The sequence below is a fragment of the Columba livia genome, chromosome 25 (assembly GCF_036013475.1).
Source record: "Columba livia isolate bColLiv1 breed racing homer chromosome 25, bColLiv1.pat.W.v2, whole genome shotgun sequence".
NCBI lineage: Eukaryota > Metazoa > Chordata > Aves > Columbiformes > Columbidae > Columba > Columba livia.
Genome location: NC_088626.1, coordinates 2,186,920 through 2,205,657, shown reverse-complemented (window position 1 = coordinate 2,205,657; position 18,738 = coordinate 2,186,920). Strand labels below are relative to the sequence as shown.

The window sequence follows — 18,738 nt, the reverse complement described above, 5'->3', positions numbered from 1 at the left end:
ACCCATCGAACTCAACAGAAGAGCTTCTATTGCCTTCCAGAGCCCCTGGATCAGCTCTGCAGTTCCTCTTTAAAACCTGCTCCTTATGTAAGGCTTTTTCTTCTGCTTGCCTCTGTTGTCTCGCACATTCCCAAAGTGAATTATCCTTCTTTTCCTCAGTTTTATCCTTCTTATTTTCTGGGTTTCTGTTGAAGGATGTAATAATCCGCTGCTTTAGACCTATTCAAAGTGTTTAGAAAAGTCACCCCCCTTTTAGCCATTAGTTGTTGCTCCTCAGCTTATGTGAAGCGCTCGGCTACGTTTGTACTGCCAAGGTTTAATATAAAGGAAGATGCTTTCACCTGAACTGTGATTGAAACTAAGTTAGCGAGCACCAGATGAGTTATTTTTAGTGTGGCTCTAACCAGATCACTGACTGTCATCCGATTCTGACTAATGAAACCTCATCACGGACTTTTTACATCTCTGTTGCCCTTTTTGCCTTGGAGAAGATCGTGGACATATATGGTATGTTACAAGCATGTTCCTTCCTTCCCTTTTCTTGAAATGCAGGACAAATAATGGTTACTTCATCTTCCTGCTGTATCCCTCTTCGTTAGCTGCATTTTGCTTAATTCTCCTGCACCAATGTAATGTATGTACATAGCAATCTGATGCAGACTGTAGGTAGTTAATTGGAGGTGCCCCTTCTGATACATTTCTCAAGGACTACTCACTTCTCGTAACTTCTCAACGCGATTAAGGTGATTTTTTGAAGGTTAATCCTTCTCAGAAAACACATGCAACCCCATTTCTGCCTGCGCCGCGTGTTGTGCAATTGTGTGCACAGGTACAAGCTGTTTAATGTTCTCCATCTGCGCGGCAGCAGTGACAATGCAGATCATTGTGAATTAAACGCTGTGGGCTTAGTTGCTTTTTTTTAAGGTATTGCTGTTTGTATTGTTCAGACGTGTGGTAGGTGAGGTCTGGCTTAGCTTTGCCAAGGGACGGGGGAATCGTGCGGGTTACGACGTGGTGTCCGGCACAAGTCTCTGCTGGCTGGAGAGCATCTGGGCTCTGCTTGCTCTGCACAAAGAGCGGCTCAAATCTTAAACCTGGGTTTTAGGAGGGAGGAGGAGCCACTCAAAGCTGTGGCGGAGCTGTGCAAGGCAATGTGTGTGCATGGCAAAGGATGGATCCGCAGCACGGGCCTCCGCAAACTGAGCCTCATCCCTGCCCATCCTCTACCTCCTTCATCCCCACGTGCTCCATAGAGTTTGCACCTGCTGGCTCTGCCACAATCAGGCCTTTCAGCTCCATTTCTTTCCTTCACGGGGAATTTGGAGAGAGCTGGCAGGACACACAGCTTTTTATTTTCTTTGTGGCAAACAAGAAAGGGGAAGCAGAACTATTTGACCTGGATGACGGTGTCTGCAGTCCCATAGACTCCAATTGCTTCCCACACACATTGAAAACATTCCTTTGAGTCACCTTACTGCTGCGCTCGAGGCAAGAGCATGAACAAAGCAGCAACTGTCCAACCCGAGCGACCTCTGCAAAAGGAGAATTTTCCTGGCGTTGATATAGTTATAACTACTTATAACTACCGTTATAACTACTTGATGTCGTTATGGACAAAGAGCTCGCAGTGTGGACCAGTCTGCCCACCGGCCAGGCCGTGCTTTGGCCAGTAAAGGTGCTTCAGCTTGAGGAAAACAACCCTACGGGTACCGCTGTGTCTCTATCAGCGTGCTGTGGTACCTTCTGCACCCCAGTTGACATCCTTGTGTGATACAGGCTGTAAAGATCTTGGGTTTTTACAGCAGCTGCTCTGGCTGGAGCCTGAGAGTTGGTTTTGGCCCAATTTGCTGCCCCAGAGACGTGTGGGGTTTGCTGTTCATTTTCAGTAGCTTTCGACTATTCTCCAACACGCAGGTTTTGTTTGTTGCTTTCCTTATGTGAATAGTTCAGTCTCAGCTTTTGCTTAGTTTTATTATTATTTTAATTAAAAAGAAAGGAGTTTTCTAGGTCTGGAGGATGTAGAGAAATGCTTGGAAACACAAACCCGAGCAATGTAAATCTGAGAAAGCAAATAAAAAGAACTCTAATGGGTTTTTTTTTTCCCTTAATCTCCTGGTCTCTTCATTATTTTTTTAGGCCTTACTGATGGTTCTGAATGCTCGGAGCTGACAGTCCTGAGTCCTGATCTGAGCCATTCCCTTTTCTAAAGAGGCTGCAAGCCGGCAAGAGGCAGAAGGTGAGTTAAAGCGTGGTTTTAATCCTGCTTTACAGATGTGGTGCTTTAGAGAGCTTGGGACTAAGGACTCAAGGTCTCGCAGGGAGTCTGTGGTGGCATAAAGAACCAGTTTCACATCTTCTAAGTCTCAGTTTTGTCTCCAGTGAAGCAGCAGCTAATGGTGCTGTGTTGCTTCTGAGCAGCTCGGAACAAGCTATTTCTAAAGTAAGAAAGAAATAATAAATAAAATAAAAATTGAGAGTAGTCTTCGACTGGGTATAAATGAGCAGAGCCTCAGTGATTTGATCACGGAGGGTTCCCAAATCCAATTCTATACAAAGCGATTGATGCGTGTGTTCCAGCTCCCCTCGGCTCGCCATCAGGGACTCATTTTGTGGGTTTTCTCCTGTAAGGACGAGCGGGGAACGAAGCCCCGAGGGAACAAAGGCGAGGGCCAGCGGCTGTTTGCTCACTCCACGCACTATTGTCCTCCATCAGATAAGCCGTGGCCCTGCCGTGCAACAATTCCAGATCAGTGGAACAATTCCAGGTCGGCCAGAAAACAAAACAAAAAGCAGCTATGAGACTATGAGACAAACCCCAGAACTTCTCAAGTTTCGTCTGCCCCAGGTATGTACCTGCCCCATCAAGTCAGATGATGGGGAACTGGTTGTGATTCCCATGCGGAGGTGACTTCTGGTTTCATCCTGCTCCAGGGGCTGTGGTTACTGCACATTTATTGTCCTGCAGCAGGATTTTACCCACTAAATAGGGTAAAATGGTGAGGGGGATGAAGGAATTTGGTGTCTGGAATTAAAACTGTATCTGCAGTATAATATAATAGGTTGTTGCTCTAAATCTGCCAAGCCATAAGATACTGGGGGGCTCCGAGAGACGGGAGCCAACTCTGGGAATGGCAATTTTGGTGGCTGGTTGCAAAACCTTGTGTTTTCTCTCCACAACCACATCTCCAAACAGAGGCACCAGGTTCCTCCATGTCCCAGCCCGTCCATGGGTAAACGTTGGTGAATCCAAAATGTACCGCCTTGCTTTTATTTGGCGTTCTAAGCTGGAACACAGCCAGGCTTTAATTGGTGTCGTTCAGCTCAGACTTATTTACCACCTTCTCCTGCTTTCCGTGTGACTTTTGGCCTGTTGGGGTATTTTAGTTGGAGGCAAAGTAAAGGCTGCTTTAAAATGGCATTTGTCCGGGAGAAGTTTTTAGCCGTCCTGTTTGAAGGGTGCATTCGCTGAGCGCCAACCCAAACGTACACAGGTACATTAAATAGAAAAGGGTTGTTCAAATTATTACCTGCAAAAGGTAAAATTCAGAAAATTAAGTAAAATAAACTTCCAAATGCATTTAATTGAAAGCTAGGCAGCTTTACGGAATACATTTATGAGCTGGCGATTTTTGAGCTGCCGATCCAGACCTTGATGTGTTTTAATTCTCAGAAGACAATGAAAAATACTGTAAAAAAACAGCCTTAATAAGCTACTTCAGAGTGAAGGCAGCAAACAGCAGCAACATCCACGCCAGCCAGCACTATATGAAATATTATGTATATGAAATATTTCGTGTTGCAAGGTTGCAGGCAGTGCCCAGAGAGTGGCTCTTGTGATCTTGTATTATCACAGCTCTTGGCTTTGCTTGACTTTATATAAGCTACTGCTCTTCCTCACCTCGTTTAATCGAGGCTCTGATACCACTGATAATATCAGTAAAGATTCCCCAGATCCCTGCGCTATATTAATTGCTGTTAGCAGTTACTTAGGTGAGCAAATAGTGGCAGAGATACCTGGCTATTTGCTAATCCCATTCACATGCAGGTGTTAAAGCATTAATATAAATGAGAGATAAGACCTCAGCAATTCCCTTTCACTGCCCCAACTCCATTCGAAGGGGGTGATGGCTTTAAATGTATATCATTTTAAAGAAGTAATGGGAGGCTGACTCCTGCATTTTCCACAAGAGTTATACCCATTCCCTATGTGTCACCAGCTGTCCCTAATTTGATGAATTTAATGGTTTTGTGCTGCCAAAGGTGAATATCCAGCACTTGCAGCCCGTTTATAATTGACGTTGCTATCGCAGCCTTCAGGTGTAGAACTATGGGCTCTGACTCATGCACAAATGCAAGAAGAAATATTAAAACAAACCCCTTAAATTCGGTGTGTTTGAACATGTGGCCCCTCACCTGAGTCTTCATTGTGTTATAATAGATGTAGAGTCTTGATTTGTAGATAAGAGAGGAGGAGAACATGCACAGAGATTACAAAATCTTGGAGTAAATACCCCGTGTAATCGCAGCTTTTGTGTGTGTGGCAATTTCTCTAGTGGCTTTAGTTAAACATTTCCAAGTTCTTTTCTTAAAATAAGCCTGGTAGGTATTTTTGACCTCTGATCCCATGCCGGGAAAATTAATGTCGATGGGTTCTTTTTCTCTTTTTGTTTTCAATCGCAAAAATTGGGGAAGGGCGTAGTAGCCTTGGAAGCTTCCTAAGATACCAACCTGGAGCCAGGCTTTTGTTTTAAAGTTTCGTAAAACTTTGGGGAAACTTTTTTATCCCTTCTGAGCATCCTGACCATAATAATTTCTGTGCAAAAAGGGCCAGGATGCCCCAAGAAAGGCTGATTTGGCAGCATTTTCAGGCTCGGTAGGGCCATGATGTAGTATAACAGAATTCATGAGAAACAAACACTGCAGGGTTTCAGGAACAAAGTGTTTGGGGGTACAAATCCCAGGTATTCTACTAAATGAACACTGTAACTTTTAAGGACTTTTGTCAGCTTAGAACGGAGTAAAGAATGGAATTTAAAAACTCTATGATGTTTAGTCATGTTAAAGGCACGCAGTTTTATGAAAGAACTGGTAATTTATATCCGTATTTTGAAAAGATGCTAGGGTTTATATACCGAACACTGCATTTCTTCCTGCGGAAGCCAGCTAGCTAGCTCACACACGACTCTAAACATCTCTGTTTTCTATTTCTGGAGGATTCTAATGATTGCCAAGAGAAGGGGGTTGGTGTGAAGCATCTGGTTCAAACGGAGCTCCCAGGACATCGCTGCTTCCCGGTACCAGGTCCAAGTTGAATTACGAGTTGAATTTCTGTGCCGTTATTCTTTGACTGTGTGAGAACAGGGGTGTGCAGTGGGGAGAGCCCAGGGCCATAGTCGTCTGCCTTTAATCCCACCAAATCTGCTTTTTGTCGGTGTCACCGGCTAATTCTATATAATCCTGTACTCTGGCAACACACCTTTGTCCTGAGGAAAGGATAACCCTCTTCTTAGAATGGGTGCTCTAATGCACCATGCAATTTGCTCTTGGTGTCCGATATCTCCATCAATACCCGCGGAATTTAAACAAAAGCTTTTCTGTGCGGTGTGTGAGAGAACCGTGCGCTTGCGGTGGCATTTGGGTGGTAAATAATGGCAGTGAACCCCACAAACACAGCAGGAACAGCCCTGGGGTGGGATGCTCTGCTCCTTATCCTTTTTAGGCTGCTTAGGGCAGAAATATCACCCGGAGATCCTGGAGCTCACCAGGTTTGTAGCTGTTCTAGAGGCCTCTTTCTATTACAACAGGCTTCAATGAATTCTCATGGATAAGAACTCCTCATCCTGGCAGGCAGCGTCTGATGGGAGGAAGAATTGGAGAGCCAGGTCACCGAGACAACTGCCAAGATAACAGCTTATCCAAACAGCTCTGTTTATTCTGCAATTTACTCAGTAAATTGCCCTGTCCGAATGAAATTTGATGGGAAATTATTCCGGGCGTGGAATGTAGCGTACATTAGAAATATCCGCAGCCCCCGATTTGTATTATACCAAATCTAATCCTTAGGAGATGTTATTGTAGAAAGCTGAAATCTATTCAGCACGTTTCAGAAGGTCTGTCCTGTTGATGAATGCAATGAAAGCAGATTTCTGCACTAGCAGCGCTTGCCAAAAACTCAGGCTATGAGATCTCTGTCACGTCATTGTTATTTGCACTAATTAGAGTCTCATTAGATGCATATTTCCTTCAAAAGGTTCTGGCAGGGAATTGAAATCTTGCCATAAAGAAACTGTTGTCATTCGGGAATTTTGATGATATTCAAGCACTTCAGAGACGAAGAGTTTTGCAAAACTGAAATTTACCCTCTAAATGATTGAGAGTCTTTTGAAAGGTGCTCCCGACTGCAGCTTTGTGCTCATATATATGATTTTGTTCAATATGTGCCATGGCAAAGAAAACCAGAGGAAAAGTGGAGAGTAAGATGCAGAAGTTATTAAAGAGCGTGAATAAAGTCAGTTGCCTGTTCTCTATAGCTCTAAACATTTTTAAAGGTACTTAAGATAAGGATTTATTGCTGAACAGTCGGTCAGTCCGTCCTTTGCCAGGTTTCACATTGCTGATTAACGCCGTTCAGTTGTTATAAGCAAATGACTCTATATTTGCGTCATCAAAGCACTCAGGCCAAATAATGTGTAGGAATTCGTGTCTGAAAAATTCAATGGAAGACCTTATGGAGGGGAAAGGAGGCTTTAATTGTACTTAACCTTTCTAAGTTGTGTCTGTCTATTTGCATTCTCATACCTGCAGAGTCAAACCCACCGATCCGTCCGTGTCCCAGCGGCCTGGGCAGGACGACCCGCGGTGACACGGAGAACAAGGGACGCCAGCTGCCGCGTCCCCATTACACCTGCTGCGTTCCCCTTGAATGGCGACAAGGAATTGCGTTTTGAATAGGTCTTTTAGGCCCCTTTTGAAGCCGTCGGTTATTACAGCATGAAGAATCTTGTTTACTTTCCCCTCCCCACTTCTTAGGCAACTGTCTCCTGTTGCCTCATTTGGGGTATCTTACAGCTGCCCTCGCTTTTCCTGTCGCGGTAGCAGGAAAGAGGTTCAGTACATGTAATTCTCTTATTTATCACCCATCTGTCCTTCAATAAGAAACTCCTGACGCTAAAGCCTGCAGGTGTTACCTCTTGAAATAAAGAATAGAAAGGAAGCACCAGGAAACGCTCTATGACTACTGAACGTAGTCAGGAGAGATGGGGGATGTGGGGGGAGAAGATGCAAAAGGGACTCTCGACTTGAACCAAGACGTGTGAGAATGATCTGCAGAAATCCTGCCAACCAGAAGGTGGTAGCACCTGCTCGGGTCTGTGGTGACGTTTCCGTTGACTCGGAGATGAGTCAACACCGAAGTGAGATTTGTGCCCTCGGGTTTCGAGACAAGTGAATCAGGTCTGTTCAAAAAGTCCCACTTGGAACCTGCTGCATTTTGAGAACTCAGCAGGTACAGCTGATGTTGGGTAAGTTTCCTCTCGTGTGCTCCCAGGTTTCACGTTACCGAGGAAGATTTAAAGCACATTAAAAGGTCACTTCTCACTGAGATATTTCAAGCAGGGATTGATGGATTCATTTGCTAAGGTCAAAATTTTGACCATTACATAAGAGCAGAGCTTAACCAGTTTTGTGGAGAGTGGGTTTTACCTTGAAGCAACCTAAGTGTATGAGAGAGCTTTGATTTGACCTTTGTCACAGTATAACAGGAGTGTATCCTCATTGGGGACGTTACTTTTATTTCATTTCCTGCTCAGTTTTTATTACCTGGTGTTTGTGTTGTGAGCTAAATAGAAAACTGCTGATCTCTCATTATCCCAGCAGCAGTTGAACTGTGTTTGAACAACAGGTGGAAAGCACATTTAAAATCAAATTCTGTATTTGGTTTGACTGCCTTGAGGAACGGAGGCTGTTACAGCAGAGAATATTCCATTTGAGCAATTACCTGTGTGATGACAGGACAAGACCCCTGCGTGTTACTGTTCTGATTTATTTGGTGGCTTGGGGACAGGTGATGTGGTGGGAAGGTGGCACTTGGAGCTTGTACTGTCAGAGGTGGCTTGAGAATCTCTTTATCATTGTAGGATCATGCCTGTGCGATGCGGGTGTGGGGGCTGGCACATACTGCCTTGCATTGGAACTGCTATGAGTAGTGTATGTGTAAAGTTGGTGAGTTGTGGCCCTGTCCCAGTGCTGGGGATGCGATTCACACCTGCGGACCTGGGCCGATGCCGCTGCGTTGTGTGTTGCTGCCATCCAGAGCTCGCTGGAGCGAGCTGCATCCGAAGGAGATTTTCTGCTTGTTCTACACGCGCCAGATAAAGGCGATAAATAATAAATGCCATAAATAAAGGATGGTGTTCCAAAATAGCTTCAGTTTCCAGCGAGAACTGGAAGCCGCATCTGCCCCATCTGGGGAAAGTCTGTTTTCACTTCGTATTCAGTCTGTTCTCTCTTCCCCCAGATACTGGCTTCAATGAGAACATGATCTCTTTACAAGAGCCTTGAGGAGATTGATATTCATAGATAAGCATTCCTATAACCTTATTCAGTTACTCTTCAGTGACTCTTGATAGTTCTGTGTTAAAAAAATAATGTGACTTTGGCTGTTCGTTATTACAGTGATAGAGCTCGAAAGTGAAGGGTACAGAGCCACCACCTGCATCACTGCGTGAGTCCTTCTGGCTTCTCGTTTCAAAGAGAAGAGATACTTGAGAGCTGAATTCCTGGGAAAACGGCTGTGGAGTCAGACATAGATACTAGAAACTAAGGATGAGGTGCTGTGACCCTCATTTCGGACACCAACAACTCTGAAATGTGGTGGTGTTGTCGAGATAACTCTTCTGCCATGGAGAGAGGCTGAGGAAACCGCCCCAGGGAAACCGCTTGTGCTTCAGGGCATCTTTGCGAGGAAGGAACCAGCTCTGGGTTTCAGGCGGGGTATTGATGTGGCTTCTTTCTTGCTTATTTTCCAAGTGCTGTTTTTAAATCAAGGGGGTGGATATCATACTCTTACCAGTCCCTATACACCCAGAATGCTTAAACTGATGTTCTGTTCTTGTGCTTGTCCCCACCCATATGAAAGAACTGACTGTTGTGTAGGGACAGATCCTTGGCTGGCATCGGGCAGCACAACTCTTGAAATCAGTGCAAGTGACCCGAGGATATTGCCTGGAGTGTTTGCTGCAGCGCTACCTGACTCTACCTGCACAAAGAGGCACTTGTGACCCACACTGTGACTGAGGCTCGCTGGTTAATTTTAAAACTACTGATCTGCTGTAAAGAGAAAGTTCAGCCGTCTCACTGGCGATGGTGCGTGGGGAACGGAGAGCAGAGGCAACGCAAGAAAACAAATACCGAGAACGTGAGTCACCCGGCTCTTTACTTGAAAGCTCCACGCTCCCCCTCCAGCCATATTCCAGATGGTAAATCACTACCTGTGCATACTCGTGAGTTACTCGTTCGTCATGTGTCCAGCCAAGCCGTGCCAGGTTGGTGGAGGTGGTTGAAGCCCTGGCCTGGGGAAGCTGCCGTGGTTCTCTGCCTGGACACGAGGGATCTGCACACACTTGACCTTGGGAGGTGAAGGTCTCGAGAGGTCCGGCTGGGTTGTAGCTGTACAGGAGTCCTTGGAGTCGATAATTCACAACCTGAGTGACTGGTGACCTGGCAGAGCATCAACTTGGTTGTGTTTTTTTTTCTTCATGCTATCCAAGATGTCACATAAAACCTCCATGAAATGCTGTTGCATTTCATGTTCTGGAAGGTTGTGGTGCTCTGAAGGGAGCTGGGGCTCTTGAGCTTGGAGGAGACTGAGGGGTGACTCATTCATGTTTCCAGATATCTAAAGGGGGAGTGTCAGGAGGATGGAGCCAGGCTCTTCTCGGTGACAACCAGTGATAGGACAAGGGGTAATGGGTGCAAACTGGAACACAGGAGGTTCCACTTAAATTTGAGAAGAAACTTGTTCCTGGTGAGGGTGGCAGAGCCTGGCCCAGGCTGCCCAGGGGGGTTGTGGAGTCTCCTTCTGTGCAGACATTCCAACCCGCCTGGACACCTTCCTGTGTAACCTCATCTGGGTGTTCCTGCTCCATGGGGGGATTGCACTGGATGAGCTTGCCAGGGCCCTTCAACCCCTGACATTCTGGGATTCTGTGATTCCCAGCCTCATTCACATATCCTAGAACCTCAAATGGTGTAAGCTAAGTCTAGGCAACTGTTCTTCTAAGCAAAATCTTCCAAAACCCAGTACGGATTATATCTCATATACAGCCCAAATTCCCTTTGTGGCTACAGAAAGCACGACTCTGGGACCGGGCACACTTAGTCTCCTGTAACAAATTACTGACATAGCAGCAGAGGGACGTGGTTTGGAGGTGACTCCGGAGAAGCCTGAAGCTGGATAAATCACACAGCAAACGTTACCTGCACACTCATCATTTCTGTGCTTGCCAAGAAACTAGCTGGCTAGTAAAACAGCTCCAGCAACGAATCCTGGAAAAAATGAACATTTTGAAGGATTAAGCAGTACAGAGGCAGTATTAAGTTGTTGTTTTCTTATGGTTTGCATGATACATTAGCCTTGTAGTGGCCTAGAATTTTTGCTCTGTGGCATGTTTTCGTAGAAAGAACAGGACAGAAATGTTGATTTCTGGTTCTGGGGAGAGGAGCTGCCTTTCCCAGAAGAGCTGGTGGTGTTGGCCCAGACCCACATCAACAATATCCAGGCTGGGTTCTGAAAAACTTGCACATATTCCTGGTTTTTTGCTTAAGGACAGCTAACAAATAAAGATTTAAGACTTCTTGAGTTTATTCCATTTAGTAGTTGGGTCTTGAATGGGAAATAATCCTGGAAAGTATCGTCAAACTCGCACTGAGAATAGAAATGATAATAGAAAACGACACAGTAAAACTTGAAGCCGCTGAACTGTTTCCCTGTGTTCAGTGGGCAATAGAGCATCGAGCCACCTCTCAGCTTTTAAACACAAGTTTTAACACCCTTTGGTCCGTTCCTGCACAGTTCTCTTGTTTTAGAACTGCTGTTTGCACGTTTCTATGGCATTGCTGGTAAGAATGAAGCTTAGGAAAATGTGTGCTGGCCGAGCGAGCGCAGGGCTCTGCCAGGGGAAGGGTGGATTCGGCTGCTGTGTTAACTGGTATTATTGTCTTGTTTCAGATGTTTAGGGAGATGAGCAATGCGCTGCCCACAGGAGGGAGCCAAATACATTGTTCTCAAGAAAAGCAGAAAACACCTTTGTCTTCAGTGTCTTCATCAAATGTTCCTGTGTGAAAAGGAGGAAAAGCCAATGGCAAGCTCTGAACAAAGTGATGGAGCCTCTTGCACCGACTCAAAGGGAACCCAAACTTATCCGGGAGCGTTCAGGGGAAAAAGCATCATATTCAGGTATGATACCTGCCATGATACCCACTTTTAATGCTGGGGGTCTCAAAAGGAGACGAGTCTTTTCTCTGACCTGAGTAGCAGTAGATCTACGAATTCACAGAATCACACAGAATCCCAGAATGTCAGGGGTTGAAGGGCCCTGGCAAGCTCATCCAGTGCAATCCCCCCATGGAGCAGGAACACCCAGATGAGGTTACACAGGAAGGTGTCCAGGCGGGTTGGAATGTCTGCACAGAAGGAGACTCCACAACCCCCCTGGGCAGCCTGGGCCAGGCTCTGCCACCCTTTTGAACCATTTGAATCCATTACCCGATTAACCCATTTGCTGTGTTCTCACACTGAGGTGGCTGAGGCTTTGTCTTGTCTCCCTCTTACTCCAGCACCAGGTGCGTCTGGATAAAAAGCCCCATGAATGTGTCTTGGAACCCTTATCTCAGACCCATCCAGCACTGCAGAGCCTGGGGAGGCAACCGGGATCTTTAGGAGCAAAGTAATCTGCTTTTTGAGGACTCGGAGCCCTCCATTGGGAGGCTGCAGGAGGGCCCTTGCTCTCCCTTCTCAGACATCAGAGAACCTCTTTCCCTTGTCTTGTTTTCCGTTTTCCCTCTAACCAAAACTTCAGCTTGGGTACGTGCCCTGTTGCTGAATGAGGAAAATATAAAGAAAAGAAAGCTGTCAACTGACTAAAAATAAACAGTGTTTTATGAATATGCTGGCAAATTTCACAGACAGATGGGATTTTTTCATTAGAGACGCTGGGGGTAACTTTTCCATAGTGAAAGGAATTTGTTATTATTGTTGTTTTTTTGGTATTTGCTGGATTCCGTGAGTTTTTGAGCTGTTTGCTGACATCTGCCATTGTTTTTGCGATTGCACTTGGAGATGAGGTAGCGCGCACATTTGCTTTTGCTTGGAGGATGGAGTGACCTTTCTCAGCCCGGTCCCTTTCATCTGCATCCCGAAATGATGATACCGAGAGACAACACACCCTGCCCATCCCCAGCCGCGCTAAACCGCTGCCGTGCGAGCCGTGACCTCTTGTTTTTATTGTCACCATAACAGAGATGGTTGGAGTTGGGGACTGGAAGTTGGCAAACCCGATTGTTTCCTTCCTAAGTCATCCGGAGGGCTATGGGGAATATTTATAACATCTCATCTCCCTGGGAGTTTCGTGTGATAATTCAAAATGCCATTTTTCTTTAAGCCGCATGATAAATGGGTTTGTGGCTCTTAGCTCTGAGCTCTCGCTGTATCAGTAGTAGAGGAACAGTGGGATTCTGGAGAGACAAAGCAAACGGTATTTCCTACAATTCCTTGACCAATGATAAAGCAAAAATGTAGGTTGGCCCAAGTGCCCCCGCACACAAAACGGCACAAGAACAAACGCCGGCTAAATATGCTGTATATAATTCATAACAGCTACGGGACTGAAAAGAAAATAGACGTGTCACGCGCAATGTTTTTTCATATGTTAAAAGAATACATTCCTTTCCCCTGTGCTGTAGTTATGAATTTGTCAGGGTTCACGTTTTTTCCTCTTATTATTTCTCGTTGTTAAAGGTCATTTGGCTTTAAAAATACGGATAGCCTGCGTCTTTGCTCTAATCCATCTAATGCACTGTATCCAAAGATTAAATCCCTGACAGGACAGTGCCAGATGAAGCCTCCTCCTCTACCCCCAAGCTCTTGCGTGAGCGGATTCTGGTAACAACAGGGCCGAGATTTCACGAAATGCACATTATCATTCGCAATAATTGATGGTGAGACGTGTACGGCACAGGAGCGTTTGCTGTGACAGTGGCCAAAACCAAAATAGCAACCCAGATATCAAGGTAGAGCTTCCACACAGGACCCTGTAGTCACAGGTTTAAAGGTCAGTAGGTGATTTTGTGGAAAATACCAAGAACTAATGTGGTGGTACCGGTTCAGCAGTGGCCAGTGTAGGATCTTATTCCACCAAGCTGACTTCTGTAGGTGTTTTCAGTCCGCAAAGCCCCATCCTTTCCCCAAATCTCATAATCCTACAAGCCATCATAACCCAGGATTGCTTCTCAGGGTCGCGGCAGTGCTGGCTTTGCCCTGGAGCTGTTCAGATGCCAGTCTGACACCAGCACTGTTCCGTTCATTATTTAACAGTCCCAGTGGGGGTTAAGACAATGATTTTTAGGAAAATGCAGGTCCTTTGGGGCATCTCAGTGGAGGTCAGGCTTTCCAATGTGCTCAGATCCCACCATGGACACATTATTCTGTTTGTAGCCTTAGCCTGGAGTAAACTCTGCCTAGTAAATCTCTTGTGCCTTGGGTCCCAGGAGTTCTCTCCTCTGACTGTAAGGAAGAAAAAGGTGTATTTAGACTTCTGTGTCAATGGTTGGCTGTTTTTCCCTACGTTATTGTAAGCAGTTTATTCCACTTTCAGGTAGCATCTCGCTATTCACGCCACAACAGCGCAGGTTAAGGTTGATCTGCAGATGGTTTCCAGCCTCATAATCAGGACACCTACACCAAGGGAATGTCTGTTCCTGTGCCCGCTGGAGTCAGACGTTGCTTGGGTATGATCTGAGGTTCCCTGCGGTGGTGCAGGGGGATCTGTATTCTCCAGCATGGTCTGGATATGCCCTCTGGGACCCTGGCATCTTATTTTGTTTGCTAAACAGAGTCTGCCTAATGAAATCTGTGCCGTACTGTCCTTCACTTGTTACTAATAAGCTGTCTGACTCAGAGCTTGTAGCTTTGAGTTCTTACTATGACAATAAATAAAGTGACAAGCTTGAAAAGAAAGAGCTTGTGTAAGAGGAGGAGGGATCTGTGAACCTTTTGGCCAGGCTGTTCCATGGTTCATCCAAACAACTGTTTTGTACCAGAAAGTTTCGGGGAAATGTTACCTTCTGGCCCATGTCTCTTCAAAGGCTGGTTGTGCATCGATAGCTCAGCTGGGAGCTCAAGTTCCAGTGCTAAAATCACATCTTAAACTGCCAAATGCAGGTCTGAGCGTAAATCTACAGGTCCAGGAGTCTCCATCTTGTGATTTCCATACCAGGGAAATACTTAACTTGGAGAGGGAATCGTATTTGTACGAATGGGGTCACGTTTGTTATTTGAAGCCAGCTAAAGTATGCCGTAAGTCATTTGCTTTATTGTTCTGGGGTTTGTTTGCCCTTTTTTATTTCTCCCCCTGAAGAAAAAGCAAATACTTGCACTGCTGCGGATGGAAACCTGTGCCCTGAAGGCACAAATATGGCCAATATTGATCTTGTACTAGGTCTGTAGAGACCTGGTTCCACAAGATGTGTTTGGCTGGGGAGCCGTGCCACCTCCGCACAGGCTTTTTTCCCAGCTTAAGGATTAGCAAGGTGTGTCCGAGCCTAAAATAGCTGGTTTACTGCAGGCTTTACTGGGCCATCTTCCTTGTGCTAGAGCAAGAAAAGCCCCTCTTTGCTTTGGGATTGACGGGATACACTAAGTATAGGACTGGCCTAGGCCTGAATATCAGACAGCGCGGTAAACCAAACGTTTTGGGGTATTGTACGCTCTTGTGTAATTATTTAGTGCCTCCTGGGCGCTACAGAGTCTCCAACCAGAGCTGCTTTGTCCCTAATCATAAACCCTTGTGTGAAGGGGGTAGATTGCTCCATGATTTAGTACAGGTGGAAGTGGCTCCGTGATTGAGTACGGATAGGAATTGCTTTGGGACAGCTGGAGTAAAACGCTGTGCTTGCTGCTCCTCCGCTGTCCCATCCCCTCGAAGCAGATGCTTTCAAAGAATTGACCAATTTTTCACTTCACATCCCCCGTGTGAGCAGGACGGATGGTAAAGGATATCAAACCCAACTTCTCGTTGGTGGCAAAATGTCTGTAGCCTCCAATAGCTCAGATGCCGGTTGAAAATTGGTAGAATTCTACAGAAGTTTCTCTTCTACTTGAAAATTTGGGGGTGAAAATTGGGAAGTCAATGAGGAGAGGAAAGGGTAGTTCTGTCTAAATCCCCCGGTATAATTTTTATACTTCTCTGTGGGTTTTAAGTACTTAGTTAAAACAAAAAGCTTTTCTACTAGAGGCCAAAATGTAGGATATAAAGATGATCCAAAGCATAAAATAAGAGGATGGATTAAACGGAGAATAAAAAGGGAAAGAAATGAAGAACTTTTGTGGTTAAGTGCTAGGAGCTTTGGAAAATAATGCTCAAATTAGAAGCATGTGCTCTAGAAAGTTACAACATAGGTATTGCAAAAAATGCATTCTTCCCAGAGGATGGGGATGAATTAGGATTCAGAATTATGAAATGAGCTGGGGAAGAGATGTAGCGTTCTGCATAGGAAAACAAAATGTAGATCAAAAGTAGCTTATGTAGGTAATTGTCAAGCACAATGTGTGGAAGGAGAGCACGTGTGGAACGCCGGTGAGAAGTGGTGTCCACTTACGTGGGAGAGCTGGGATACAGAAGGTCTTGAGTTTAGGACTTTAGTCAACTGAAGAGTTGTCCCCTCAACTTGCCCAGTTTAGAGAGATCCTGATTTCTGATGGCTGAGGAGGTAAAGGTTGGAGTGGGCACTTGTAAGCTCCTGACACATGTGGAGTTGAGAGGATGCAATTCCACTCATCTGCTGTTTTCAGTGAACTTTCCTGCCTGTGGGTTGAGGAGCCGCATTAACGGTACAGTAAAGTTTACGGCTTATGGATGCAGAGGGAAAGGACCCCTCTTCTCGTCAAAGAAATGGCCAAAATCATTCAATCCAGATCCGAGACAAACCCTTTGCTACATTTGCAGTAAGTGACAGTGATTTCCCAGTTGGAGAATTAAGTAAGTGAAAGATAATTGAGAGCTGGAGACTGGAAACACGAATTAGAAACGTCACCCCTGTCTATATGTAGAGCTCAGGCGGATGCAAAAGCTGATTTTGGTGTCTCTGTCCAGCACTTTTCTCGCAGCACAGATATTGGTGCAGTGCTTCACCAACCAGAACCAGAGGGGTTTTCTGTCCCTGATACCCTTTGTGATGCTCTTATGACTTCAGGATCCGTCCCACCCCCTGCAAGCCCCAGGCCACCTATAGGTCTTTGTATTTTTATCCCCGTGGAATTCCTATAAGCCAGACAGAAGTGACTTTCACGCAAGAATCTCCATTGTGTACACACCGGAGCATCTCTTCACTCAACAAAACATGGGGTTTATTACATTTCCATTGGGAAAAAAGGCGACGTTCTCAATTAAGGGGGAAAAACATACAATACAATGGTAATCAAGTGTAATCAGAATTACGAATATAATATGTATATCCTGGCCTGATACCTGAATTGGCGTTGATGTTCATAACCATCCAGGGTAATGGATTTGCTGTTGCGAAATGAACTTGGTCGTTTCTGTGCTGGAACTGGAAGCAAATACTTATTGTGTAGCGAGTAAAGGGGAAGGGAGGAAGGAAATAAATGAAATAATAGTATTCTAGTAGTAGATTTAACATCTAGATAAGGAAAATGCAGTTTGCTTTCAAGGGCTACCTTGCTGATTCCTGCTGGAACATTAAGGCTTCATTATGGGAGAGTCAAAACCATCACTTTTGTGACATTAGAACCCAGGCACCTAAAGATCAACTACCTGTGTGTGTCTAATTGCTGGGGTCGTAATCAACTCCGTGCTTTAATTTTCCGCCAAGTTGTTATTTCTGTCTCTCTCCTTATTTTTGCCTTTCTCCTTTAGCAATGACATTTGCATTCCTTTGAGCAAAATACCAAGGTTAAACTAAAAATAATGCTGCCCATCAGTTTTAGATTAGGACGAGAGCGGGCCCAGATTTACTGTAAACGCGTACGTCATGATTGCTGCGGGCGCTGCCAGGAAACTGCTGCGCTCCAACGTTTGAAGAATCAGATTAATGCTTTTTAACGTAATCTGAAGTTAGTTTTGATCGCAAAGTGGTAACCACTATTATCTGCGTGAATCCACCTACTTTCCTGAGACGTGAAGGTATGTAGAAATGGTTTCCCTTCCTGAAACTGAGGAGTTTTGAAACCTGGAAATACTGTGGAAAAGGCAGGAGCACCCCCCAAATCCCGGTACCCTTGAAATCAATGAGCGAATGCTCGTTAAACTGCCTTGTGTTGTGTTCACTAGGTTTTTACCTCTTGTTCTGAATGGGAGTTCCTCAATGCAGTTTTGTAAACGTGCCCTTGTATTTTTCTTGTGAAAGCACAGATTTGGGGTTTGGGAAGTTCAGTTTGTATCCAGGGAGACAATGAAAGATGTAAAGGAGGGTGATACAATATATAGTCCCACATTGTTATTAGAACCGGCTCTGATTATGAAATCAGATTCTCCTTCAAAGGCCCATTACCCCGGAAGGCCAAAGTCTATGGAAAGTCATCACGTTCTCTGTTACCCTTTCAAAAGGTCTCACCATCCAAAGTATGAGATTATTTTTGATCCCTGTGGCTGAGACAAAATCCGTATCTTCCTTTTGCTGTCGTTTGAAAGGGCTGAGACAGCCGTGAAGTCACAGCGTTGTCTTTTCCCCCCCAGTTTATCCAGTGACTTCTTGGCAGCCGTAACTTGCACATGTACCGGATGTACTGGAATCTATGGGGGATCCATACTCTACTGAGATGGATTTTAGGCAGCCAGTCTGTGCAACCCAACCACGTAACACCATCTTAACAAAAAAACCAACCCAACGCATTAGCTGGAATGAAGCAACATTCCCTTGACACACCGTATATGTTCTGCTCTCCAGAAAACAACAGTATTAATGTCCCTAAAACTAGCGGCATAGCCAGGGGACAAAACCAGATCTGGACAGATGTTAGACTTGAATACGATAAAGAATCATTGATGCTCAAAGTGTTCTTGACTTAATACGTTTAAATTAAAAGAGCTTCGCATGGCCCAAGGTCCTGAAGTCCCGCTTGCTCCAAGCAGTGGCTGGAGGGTTTAGTTTATGAGCAGCACACACTTCTCTTGGGGCAGGGCTGTGGGTCCTTCCTTTCGTCCATCTGTCCATCCGCGTTCCCACTTCACTGCGCGGATGCCCGGGAGCGCCAATGTTGCTGCAGATTTCGTACAGATGGATAAATTAGCACATAGCTGAGACAAATCACTGTTCTCATTCCCAGCCGTGGGCTCTGCTCACTATAATTAATCACAAACCTTGAAGAGAGACGGTAGAATTTGTTCAACATTTATTAGTGTGGCTATAAAGCTTCTATCTTATTAGCAATGGCTTTGGCTGGTAACAGTGGGTGTTTCAGATAGATGCGTGTAGTTGGAACAAAGACAATCTGGGAGATGTTCT

General features: G+C 45.2%; 1 non-coding gene across 1 annotated transcript in view; it reads left to right on the top strand.

Moving 5' to 3' along the window:
* Positions 1-18,738, top strand: part of LOC102092749 (uncharacterized) — a 77,742-nt gene that overhangs the window by 25,495 nt on the left and 33,509 nt on the right. The window contains exons 3-5 of the transcript XR_002408073.2: positions 2,137-2,236; positions 2,714-2,845; positions 11,228-11,455. This is a non-coding gene — a transcript (uncharacterized LOC102092749). The remainder of the gene's footprint in view (positions 1-2,136; positions 2,237-2,713; positions 2,846-11,227; positions 11,456-18,738) is intronic.